Consider the following 13182-nt stretch of genomic DNA (forward strand, 5'->3'; position numbering starts at 1 on the left):
TTTCAGCTTTTCTCACGGTATTTTGTCCATTTATATTTCAAGATTCTTTTTACTTGTTTTATTTGTTTTTGAAACTTTGGAAGCTTGAACTGAATTTCCTTTTCTCATTTTTGGTATAGTCTGTGAGGTGCGAACTCCATTGAAGAGACACTCGAGCTAAAGCTACTGGCTGATAGCTGAAGAGAACATTCTGGAGTCTGAGAGAAAATGTGGAAAATGCAAAGTGATCGCATTCACTGTAGCTCCTACACGTGTAAGAACAAATGTAACTAACCTAACAGCTGGCAACAACTCATTAACAGCAAGCTAACAACTAAAACTAACATTAGGCTAACTGACTAACTATAATAACGTGTACATAAATATATTAGTGCTTAGTCAATCTTAACATAGTCCTAATGTCCAATATTATAGTAAGTTGTAGTTCCATTAGCTTGTAATCGCGGTAAAAATTGTTCCCATTTTTTTTCTTTTTTCAAACGTTATTTTTAAAAAAAAAATCATGTAGAACGTGCATTATTTCTTTTCCTTGTTAACTAAACTACCGAAAAATAGCTTTGAAATTCCACCTTCAATCTTATGTTAAATGAAAACTAAAATGCATGTAAAGTTTTGTTCGTAACCACTTCACCATATATAGTTTCGTTTAATCTGTTTGTAAATCAACAAATTAAACGCTTAGTAGTACTCGTTTCATCCAAAAATAGAAAAGAAAAACTGAAGTGGAATAAAGAAGCTTAAATCAACCCCTTCTTTTATTTTAAAGAACGGAAAAGGGTTCAAAATGCCCCTAAACTATTGGAAAAGGTTTATCATCTATTGGGCTAAAAAAACCCTATATCCACCTTTTTGGTTCACTTATACTCTTTGACCATTAGGTTAATGCTGAATTTATTCTTTTTCTAAAATTTTAAAAAAAAATTACAAAATATTTTCGTTTTTTAAACTATTGCATCAGTAGTCCACTAATTTAGTAAAGTCTTCTTCTTCTTTTTTTCAGTTTTTACAAAAAATATTTTTTTTTTCATTTTTTTAGTTCTTTTAAAGCATTTCTTTGTAAAAACTGGAAAAAAAATTGTAAAAACAGAAAAAAAAATTTTTATTAAAATATTTTCGTTTTTAAAAATTGGAAAAATATTTTCAACAAAATATTTTTGTTTTTGAAAAATATTCTTTTTTTCATTTTTTCAGTTTTTTAAAAAAACAAAAATATTTTTTCTTTAACAAAAATGAAAAACGAAAATAAAACTAAATGCTTTACAAAAACTGAAAAAAAATATTTTTCAAAAACGAAAATATTTTGTTGAAAATATTTTTTTCAGTTTTTAAAAAATGAAAATATTTTATTAATTTTTTTTCTGTTTTTACAAAAAAAAAAGTTTTTACAAAAAAAAAAAAAATTGGCAAAAATGAAAAAAATTAGAAGACTTTACTAAATTAGTGGACTATTGGTGCAGTAGTTTAAAAAAACAAAAATATTTTGTAATTTTTTTTACGTTTTAAAAATAATAATAATTATTTTTAATTTAGCATTGACCTAACGGTCAAAGGGCATAAATGAACCAAAAAAGTGGATGGAAGGGTATTTTTAGCCCAATAGATAGATGAAGGGTATTTTTAAATCTTTTCCAATAGTTTAGGGGCATTTTGAACCTTTTTCCGTTTAAAGAAAAAGATAGTGAGAACAGTAGACTCTGTTGAAAATAATCAGTGACCTAATGCTCCTGACTCTTGACAATATATATATAAATTTTAATCTTAAACGTGGAGTCAAATTTAAGTTTTCAAACAAGTAATGGTGAATAGAAAAATAAAAAATAAAAAGATAGGATAGGAAAAATGGGACAGAATCTAATAGTTTGTTTGGCTAATTTTTTTTTCTTTTTTTTGCCAAAAGCTTGACCAAAAATTGAGGTGTTTAGCCAAGCTTTTGGAAGGAAAAAAAGAGCTTTTAAGGAGAAGTAGAAGCAGTTTTTGAGAAGCAGAACAAAGTAGCTTCTCTCCAAAAAGCACTTTTGAGAAAAATACACTTAGAAGCAGTTTTCAAAAGTTTGGCCAAACACTAATTACTGCTCAAAAGTGTTTTTCAAATTAATTAGCTAAACACAAACTGCTTCTCACATTTAAAAGTACTTTTGAGAAAAAACACTTCTCAAAATAAGCAGATTTTAGAAGCTTGGCCAAACAGGCTATAAAACTATAATAAGTATCTATCTATCTATCTCTATATATATATATATATATATATATATATATATATATATATATATATATATATATATATATATATAGTTGGTCCAAGTAAAGGTTAGTTTTGAAGATTGACAAAGGATTGGTATTTATTTTTTTTGTCAATTTTTTACTTTTTTCTCTTATATTTTCCTCAAAATATTTATTGAAAAATTAAGTTACTCTGCCAAATATTCTATAACGGTAAACATTCATTGCTCAATTAGAAGGGCAAAATATTTAATAATATGAAGTCTCTCGATTTTTCAATTCTTAAATTTTAATTTGTATAAATGTTTATAACTCCCATACCTCTCATATTCATAACTTCCAAAATTTAATGTGTTATTTAATGACATGATTATTCTTCCATCTATGCTTATACAACGTAACATAAGTTTAATAGCCAAACAACAGTTTCATGAAATATCAGGTTAGTAGTATCTTCCATGGCATATTTGGCTGCAAAGTTTTAAAATCAGAAAAGCCTGTTGAATCAATTGGTAAATATACTCTTGCAAGTTGCATGTGGATTCTTTTTTGACTGACTTACTTTTTTTTGTTCTTATTTTGTTAGGTTTTGCAATTTCTTTTCCATTCGTGATTGAGAAATTTGGTAAATGTGTCTATTGGAATTATTGATCCTTTAGGCGTTTTGATAGAGAAATATGGCAAGAGCTAAAAATATGAAGGTATGCACATTCATAATAATATGCTGAATTAATATAATTTTGTGTTGTCTTAACGAATAACTTCTATGATTCCGTCTATAGTTTAGTTTTGACCATTACTTTTCAAATTATTTTTGTTATTAGATGGCAATATTAGCAGCTTACTTTGGTCTTGGGGAGCAAATACTCAAGTTAGCTTAGAAGGCATAACATTTAGGAATTTTTACCTCCTATACCAAAGGTTAACACCTTATTTATTTTAAATAAATATCATTTAAAAAAATTATATTCTACAGATACCTTTTAAGGTTTATAGCAAAATATTTAATTTTGATTAGCTCCTAGCCCTAAGCCACTAAATACGTTATTCAGTTACACTATTTTCTTTCTCTCTCTATTTGATACATCTCATTCTCTTCCCCGCACGATGCACAATCTCAAAAGGGCACGAATTTCTTTCTCTTTCAGTGAGGCAGCAATTGAGTCATTATGTAGCAAAGGCAGTGATGGACTATAAAAAGTGAAGGCAACGATGAAAATTTTGACCAATTTATCTCTGTTGATGTTTTAGTTTTATTTATTAGAGCAAACCTCAATCGCTCGTCAGCTAGTTTTAAATGTTGGAATAGTTCAAAGCTATGTAGGGCAGAATTGTTAGGATTGATGGTTGTTCCAATTCTGTATGTGAAAGTACCTGAAGATGAGATTCAAAGTTGCAGAAAGCAAAAAAAAAATTTACTAGGAAAAACTTATGCTTGAAGACAGTCTCAGAACTTGCAATGATTATGCAGCTACGGTGGGCATATAGTTCAACGTCCCCACGATAAATCTCTCTGCTATGCCGGCGGTGACAATCGTGTTGTCTTCGTTGACCGTCGTACCACCACCGCGTCCCTCTCCGTCCTTATTGCCCATCTTTCCCGTTCCCTTTACATTATAATTCAATGTGTCTCGTTGTATTTCATGTATTTCACTGTATTCACTATCTTTTTTCTCATTGTATTTCAATGTATCCCGCTATATTATATGTATTTAATTGTATTCACTGTCTCGCTATATGCCATGAATGTATTCATAAGTTTTTTTAATTAATATAATTTATGTATTCAGATGTATTATTTAATTTCTTTGAAGATTGCTATGTTTTGGGGGTATTTTTCGGTTGAGAATCTTTTTTATAACTGAAAATACAAATTTTGTGTGTTATAATTGAGTTTGTTGAGTTATATTAAGAGTCTATTATGTTAATTGATTCACTTCCCGTTTTAAAAACAGTGTAATCCCCTATTTTACGCCATGAATACAGTCGAATACAATAATCTGTCAAGCTGTAATTCCATGTTTCACTCCATGAATACAGTCGAATACACTCGAATACAACAACTGATTAGCTGGGCTTCTCTGATTCACGACTAGTTTTGCTACTGTATTCATGAATACAATAGCTTAAATATATCAAATACATCTTATAACCACATCAAAGGTATCTATAATCCGTAATATAGCAAATGGTATTTATAGATGATTACTTACTACTAAAAGATAGTGCTTTATGAAAATCTCTCTAACATTTATGGCCTAAAATCAAAACTATCTAAGTTATTTGTCATGAATGAGGAGCTTAGATGACGTTCCGATGGATTTGGAAGTCTTAAAAATTATGCAACAGTTCTATTTCTTGTATATTCGAAGTTTATATTATCTTGGCAAAAACTTTTAATTAATTTGATCTTCCAAGTTTATTTATATATATTTTTAATGTAATTCTTTTCTCCTGTTAATTAGGAATCAAGTCTTAGATTTGACCAACAGAATTGGTAAGGCAGTTCTAGCATTGCTACGAGAAGAAATTTCTTTCGATGGAAATTAAACAACTATGCATTTTGTGAATCATTTAATCGAATGATATTGTAATTCTTTTCTTTTAGTTGAATTAAATAGTTCCAATTCATCTTATAGTTAATTATCATAAAAAGATCAGAATCAATTACAAAAACATTAAAGAGTGCGTAAATTAATAATATTTTCGTGTAAAGGAAGAAGGAACAATGCAATAAATTTTGAAAGCAACAATGGGTTTGGGAAGGAATGTATTACTGCTCGCCAACACCTATATGAGCATATAAGATTTCTAATGTTAAGAAATTAATCGAGGCAATCTATGCAATGCCAATTGTTGTCCTTGACACGATGAATGCTTAGTGGTAAATGGGTTTTTATTAACATATTTTCAAGCCTAAATGTTTGATTTAAGTAGTTAGTGAAGTTCATAATCAACTATTAGACGATAATTATTTGTTTAGGATAACACAATTAGCTTTGGAATTGATGATATGGAATATTTTGCAGCTAATTAGAAAAAATATATTTGTAAAGAAATATATAGACATGAAAAATTAATCTATTCTATTCCGGCTAAATTTACAATAAGATCATATTGTAATTTAATTTTTTCTTTTATAAGAATGCGAAGCGCGGACAAAATTACTAGTTAAGTAATAAAAAAGTGTGGTTCCCGAGACTGATCGAGTAGGCAACTGTTTCTTGAAAATATATCCCCACTCACTTTACGTTATACAAAAACACTCACTTCACGTTACACAAAAATCTCACGAAACCCATTACTACTATATTAACACATCCTCTGTTTCTGTTTCCACTTTTTTCCTCTTAAAGTCTGTTTTCTTGGAATCTCAGTTTCTCTAAGAGAGAGCACAGATAGAGATTTAAATTTTAAAGGCTTTGTCCGGTGATATATATTACCAGAGAGATTCAATAGTATTTTTCTTCTAAATTCTTATTTTTAGATCTCAATTATTATATGATGTTTTTTCTGCTTCGGTTTTTGTAAATCTTATTGTTTGTTACTGCTACTATTTATTTTCCTATGACTTCTTCATTACTGTAGTTTCTATTGAGACTTTGCTTCCTTGAGCTGAGGGTATATTGAAGATAGTCTTTCTACCTGTACAACATAGGAGTAAAGACTAAGGACTACTTACACATATTTTTTCCAGAGGGATTACACTGGATATATTATTGTTGTTGTTGGTCCAGTGATATATATATTGATATGTGTTAGGCGCTCGTCATGTATTTAAACACGGTTGTGGACAAAGTTTGTGATATTTAAGCGAAGAGGATAGAGACGCTAATTCATTATCCATACTACCGAACCTTTGAAATTTCTCTGATTATAAAAACGAAAGAAATTTATATTGTCTAAGCTTTAATAACATGATATACTCGATTAACAAACTGCATTGACACTGGTAAAGTTTTTATTCTATTAGCGTGTATGATTGAAAACCTAATTTTAATAACCTAAAAATTCCTAATATTAATGCAATGCACTAGAGTTTAAGCTCTAATAACTTACAGTTTATCACGTTTGCATTTTCTGCTAGTGGAATATAGTTTCTCATACTTTCCATAAGGATACCAAATCACCTTGCTCTTGTACTAAAGCAAACTGGATTGAATAGACAAATTGGACTAGCCAATAAAGTCCCATATTTTGAGTACTTGTGTATTTATCAGACTTATACGATTGAACAATCATAAGTTATAGGAGTATAACATTTTGACCTTATAAATTCTCCGCAATAGTGAATTATATGTGTGCGTGCATATCTGGGGGGTTTTGTGTCATAATTTTCAAGACAAGATAGGGAAGCAAAGTCCTTAATATTGAGAAGAGACAAATTAGTGTTCAGAAACAGTAATCTTGCTTCTCGTGAACTTGTATTAGTATTACAGTGAAAATACACTGATTTCTAGGAAGCTGCCCCTACTATTGGTTATTGCGTACGTTGGAAAATGACATTCAGATTTCTTTGGGTCCCCCGTTTGAAGGCTAAGATGTTTTTGTGTTTTGAATGTCAAATGCATTTTAAATTTGAGTGACAAGTGAGGGAGTTTCCAATCTCCTCGTTTCTTGGGTTGACTCTTCCTCGCTAACAGTAGTTGGTAGGTTTATCAGATGATGAATTTAGTGGAGTATAAAATAGGTTGGTGATATAGTAGTGACTGAGAGCATGTGTCCGAGTTTGAAAATGATTAATTTTATTGCTGGCCGAGCCAAATCAAGCAGTTGAACTTTATGAATTTCTATACCCACCTTAAATTAATATATATAATAATAATAATTAGATTCAACATCATAATTTATACATATCTTATAAATTTCTAGTATATATGGAGAATTTGGACAAGAGCTGTTGAGTTCACATAAAACCAAAATTTACAAGCTAAATTCGATTTGTTGATGTAGTCCGGGAAGTTAGTGTAATAGTTAAAAGAGTTTTAGGAGGAAAGTATTAATTCCTACACTTGGGAATAACCAGTCCAGATTTACTGGTAAACATGTTTGTTCCACTTAAAAGCCTCTTCCTACTACTACTACAACAACTATTACTACTCAGTAAAATCTCACAATGTGGGGTCAGGGGAGAGTATAGTGTACGCAGACCTTACCCCAATCTTGATAGGGCAGAGAGGTTGTTTCTGATAAACCCTCGGCTCAGAAAGACGGAAATAAAAAACAAGAAAAGACAATTCATTAGTAATTCCAGTAGAAACCGTAATAGTAACAGAAGCATAACAACCAAAAGATAAATGACATGCAATAATAGTAACCAGTATCTAAGGCCCGGGGCTAAGATAAACAGCAAGGATAGTGTGGATTCAACATAAACTGCAAGTCATCTAAGATCAACCCTAATCCAACTCCGTCTCCATCCGGTATGAAGTAAGGAAAACTCTATTACCCCCTAACATACAACCCTAATGTTTGGCCTCCAAACCTTCCTATCAAGGGTCATGTCCTCGGAAATCTGCAGTCGTACCATGTCTTGCCTAATCACCTCTCCCCAATACTTCTTAGGCCTCCCTCTACCTCTTCTCGTACCCACCACGGCCAACCGATCACACCTCCTCACCGGAGCATCAAGGCTTCTCCTCCGCACGTACCCGAACCATCTGAGCCTCGCTTCCCCCATCTTTTCATCCACAGGGGTCACGCCCACCTTCTTCCGAATATCTTCATTCCTATTCTTATCTATCCTAGTATGACCGCACATCCACCTCAGCATCGTCATCTCTGTTACCTTCATCCTCTGGATATGGGAGTTCTTAACCGGCCAACACTCTGCCCCATACAACATGGCCGGTCTAACCACAGCTCTATAAAACTTATCTTTAAGTATCGGTGGCACTTTCTTGTCACACAAGACTCCATATGCAAGCCTCTATTCCATCCAGCCAACCCCTATACGGTGAGTGACGTCCTCGTCGATCTCTCCGTCCCCCTGAATCATCGACCCAAGGTACTTGAAGTTATCTCTCTTGGGGATGACCTGTGATCCAAGCCTCACATCCCTGCCTGCTTCCCTCGACTCAGCGCTAAACTTGCACTCCAAGTACTCTGTCTTAGACCTGCTCAATTTGAAACCCTTTGATTCGAGGGCCTGTCTCCAAACCTTCAATATCTCGTTAACACCGACCCTCGTCTCATTAATTAGAACTATGTCATCAGCAAAAAACATACACCATGGCACATCCCCTTGAATATGGTGTGTCAATGCATCCATCACCAAGGCAAATAAGAACGGGCTAAGCGCAGAGCCTTGGTGTAATCCCATAACATCCGGGAAATGCTCCGAGTTGCCTCACACAGTCCTAACCTTAGTCTTAGCTCCATCATACATGTCCTTGATCGCTCTTATGTAGGCTACCGGCACACCCTTTGCCTCAAGAGATCTCCAGAGCACCTCCCTAGGGACATTTTCATACGCTTTCTACCATGTGCAGATCCTTCTTCTTATCCTTGTACTGTTCCACCAACTCCTAATAAGGTGGATAGCTTCCGTAGTGGAGCGACCCGGCATAACCCAAACTGATTGTCGGATATAGACGTCGTCTTCCTCACCCTCACCTCCACCACCCTCTCCTAGACTTTCATAGTATGGCTAACTAACTTGATACCCCTATAATTATTACAATACTGGATATCACCTTTGTTCTTGTACAACGGTACCACCGTACTCGACCTCCACTCCTCCGGCATCCTCTTCGTCCTAAAAATTACATTGAACAACTCTGTCAGTCACTCCAATCCTACTCTACCCACACACTTCCAAAACCCAACTGAAATTTCATCTGGCCCGGTCACCCTACCCCTACTCATCTTACGCAAAGCCCCCACAACCTCATCCATCTTAATGCGCTTGCAATACCTAAAATCTCGGAGACTCTCTAAATGCCCCAAGTCCCCTAGCGCTATATCCTTGTCCCTCTCCTCGTTTAGAAGACCATAGAAGTACGTCTGCCATTTCTGCTTAATCTGGGACTCTCTCATCAATACTCTACCATCCTCATCTTTGATGCACCTTACTTGGTCCAGATCCCGGGCCTTCCTCTTCCTTGCTTTAGCCAGCCGAAACAACTTCTTGTCCCCGCCTTTCTCCCCCAATTCCTCGAATAGACGACCAAACACTGCATTCTTAGCCTCCGTGACCGCCAACTTTGTCTCCTTCCTTGCCATCTTGTACCTCTCGCTATTCGCTCTCCTCTCCTCCTCGCATGTGCTCCCTGCCAACTTCGCGTACGCTACCTTCCTAGATAGAACACAATGAAAGCCCCTCATTTTTGTAAAAACCTTATACATATAATACACACATTAAAGACAAAATATCTTACCACCCCCTAAACTTGTCACAGATTATTAGTTACAACCTTAAACTATTCGTGGTCTTAATTACCCTCCTCAACTAGATCTTTTGAGAGTTATTACCCTCCTGTACGCTGATGCGGCAAATTGTGTGGGTGCTACGTGGATTTTTCTGTATATGTGGCATTTTTTTGAAAAATAAAATATATTTTTACCTTTTTAAGTATGTTATTTTTTTAGATAATTTTTTCGAATACAATTTATAATAAAACTTGGATATAATTATATTATTTAGGCTAAAAAAAATTATTTGGCCAAAAATAATAAAGTTAATCTTTTTTTTTTTGAATTTGACCTGAAAATAAAGATTTATACAATTGAAATAAATAGCCAAGGCATCTAAAAAGTTATAAAAATACATAGTTTGAAATTAATTATTTTGGCTATAATTTTTTATATAGCTCTAAACTATGGTGCTATATATATATATATATATTATAAAAGCATGAGTACAATGTCGGTTTACAAAAATAACCTTATAATATTAAGTATAATAACTTATAATAAAAGGACATAACTGAAATTCTAGATTAATAATCCTATTATTTTTAGGAAATAATACTACACGTTAGGAATCCTACATGATTACCTTTAGGAATCATATTAGTATAATTACTTTCTTAGGCTGTCTAATAAAAGTTAACTAAATTTTACCTTATATAAATTATTTAAAACGAAAAGAGAAAATCATCGACAATCTAAAAATATGAACTAAAACGCAAAATCATGTAAAAGCATAAACGTAAGAATAACTATATCCTACTGTTTCCAACAATAAAACTACACGATAACTTTTGTGTTCTTTGTCCTAATATTTTAATCATATCAGGTTTGCCTCTATATTTTCTTTCATACCAAACTATTTGCCATTCTTAATTTTAAATCAATAAGTAATTTATTTAAAAGTTTGGTTATTAAATTATACCTTTCTATTTTTATAGTTTACTACGGCAAATATTTCTACAATTAGTATCACCATTAGCCTAGAAAAAGTAATCACTGCTAGGAAAAATAGTAATTATTTAGTCATGTAATCCTATTACTTTCAGGATATACTTCTTAAAAATTTCTATTACTAATTTAATTTGAGAATGTATTATATTGTCCAAATCCATTTAGCAAAAAAGAGAGCATATATTAATATAAAAATATTAATATAAAATATAAATACAATATTAATATACCAAAATAGCCCTAAAATATTAAACGGAAGACCTCATAGGGAAAGGACATAACTGCAATTATCTATTTTTTGGACTACAATACCTTCTATGTTAATTTTAATATTTAAGACTTTAAAATTAATAAAATTTTATCTATTAAATTCTTATTAAAAAGATGTAGGGAGGTTTAATAAAATTAGTTTTATAAGAATCCTCTGTATTGGCAATACAATACCACTCCATAATGTCCAATACCAAGAAAATATAAAAGTAATATTATATGAACTGCATAAAGAGTTGAAATTGAGAAAAAATAAACATGATAATATATTTTTATATTATATTTGAACTGTTTTTCTAACCAAATAATATTTTTTTATTAATTTTTCGTGTAATATTAAAAATACTCAATTATTAAACAACAACTAAGAAAATATTTAAGAATATAAATGTGAGAGAGAGTGAGAGAAAAAAATGATTGGTAAGAGACAATACCAATAATGATTCTACAGACGTAAATATCTAAAAGTGAAAAGTCATATCAAATCTTTTACTCTTTGAAAATAAAATTTATGGTGGATAAAATTATAATTAAGATTAATTATTCAAAATAAGAGATGAACTAATATTAAGATTTGAATCAACATAGAATCATTTTTTTATGTTAAAATCAAATAATTAAATACTTTAATTAATTATTTAGCAGGAGAATCCAATTCAATTATTTTTAAAATTTATCATATCAGTAAAATTCTTATTCAAGTTAAAAAAAATCTTAGAGTATATAAATTTATTCCATAGAAAAGAGCGTTAGAACACAAAGTAAAAAGGTTAATATATTATTAAGAATCAAAATGATATACAAGTGTCTGAGGAAGCTCAATCAAAGCTAAATCCTAAACAAGAACAAGCTTTCAAGACTATATGATAAAGAGTCGACTATGCTATAATGAGATTATTCTTTGTAGATGTCTCCGATGGAATTGAAATAATATTTCTATGTCATGCATTATTTGCAAATATTATATCAAAGAGGTATGGCACTGTTAGCAATAATAACAAGTGGTGTACCAATAATGATTTTATTATGAGGCCACCCACTTTAGACTTGATATAACTCTTCAAATAACTTAAATAACCACCACAAATATAACAAAGTAGGGTAATAGTACTAAATTTATGAGGAAGGCAAAATTAATAATATGGGATGAAGCACTTATGTCTCAGTATTAAACGATCGAAATAATTGCCCGAAGTTCTAGAGATATATTTGATATTAATGAACCGTTTGGTGAAAATTAATGGCTTGAGAAATAATTTATGTCAAGTACTACCAGTAGTTCCAAAATCGACAAAATGGAGACTATAAAAACTAGTTTTCCAAAGTTATACTTCTTGTCTCAAATGAAAACGATTCAACTGATAATAAATATAAAAGTAAGAACAGATCCAGTATTCAGTGTCTTCTTGCTTCGTGTCAGAAACAAAGAAGAGTATCTAATAAAAGATGATTTGGTTCTTCCTGAATACTTGATTATCAATCCCAATAGTAATAATAGTGCATTTAATTAGAGAAATATTTATATCATTAGATTAAAACGCAATTTGTGCAAATCGCATGATAGAATTTAAAAAGATATCTTAGCTAGCAAAAATGAATATGTTGATCAACTAAATAAAAGGTTAATTGCATGATTTTATATTAAAATAATTTTTTATTTTTGATTCAGCAGAAAATGATACCAATAATTACTACCAAGAGAATACTTAAATACTTGAATACTAAATGGCCTTCTACCGTACGTATTTGTTGTCAAATTTATTATTTCCTACATATGTTAGTGTCGCCCTTTATATAATAGACTAAGTTAAAATTGATCTTCCATTGTATATAGGTTGATTTTGAAGAAAAATATGTATGTCATGCTACTGAAAAACTTAGATACACCGAATAACTTATGTAATAGCACACAAATGGTATATAGAAGTTTTGACAATAACATCAGACATGCAAAAATTATGATACTGGTCAATGTGCTTCTAAGTATATTCTTATCCTCGAATTCAGCTTTCGTCTTTCGAAACTATGGAATATCCTTTTAAAGTCTGAAATAATTTTTAGTATGTTTATATTTTGCAAATATAATAAATAAAACACAAGGACAAACATCCTAAATATTGGACTATATTTACTGCAATATGTTGTCGCACGAACAACTGTATGTTGCACTTTCAAGAGGGATATCAAGATCGACTACAAGAGTTTTGGTTAAGGCAGAGCAACCAAAGCATTATGAGGAAACATACACAAAAAAATATTGTCCACAAAGAATTGTTCGTTAAGATATCATCACATTAAATACCTTTAAACTATAATACATAATTATCT

This window comes from Nicotiana tabacum, chromosome 8, assembly GCF_000715075.1.
Source record: "Nicotiana tabacum cultivar K326 chromosome 8, ASM71507v2, whole genome shotgun sequence".
Classification (NCBI taxonomy): Eukaryota; Viridiplantae; Streptophyta; class Magnoliopsida; order Solanales; family Solanaceae; genus Nicotiana; species Nicotiana tabacum.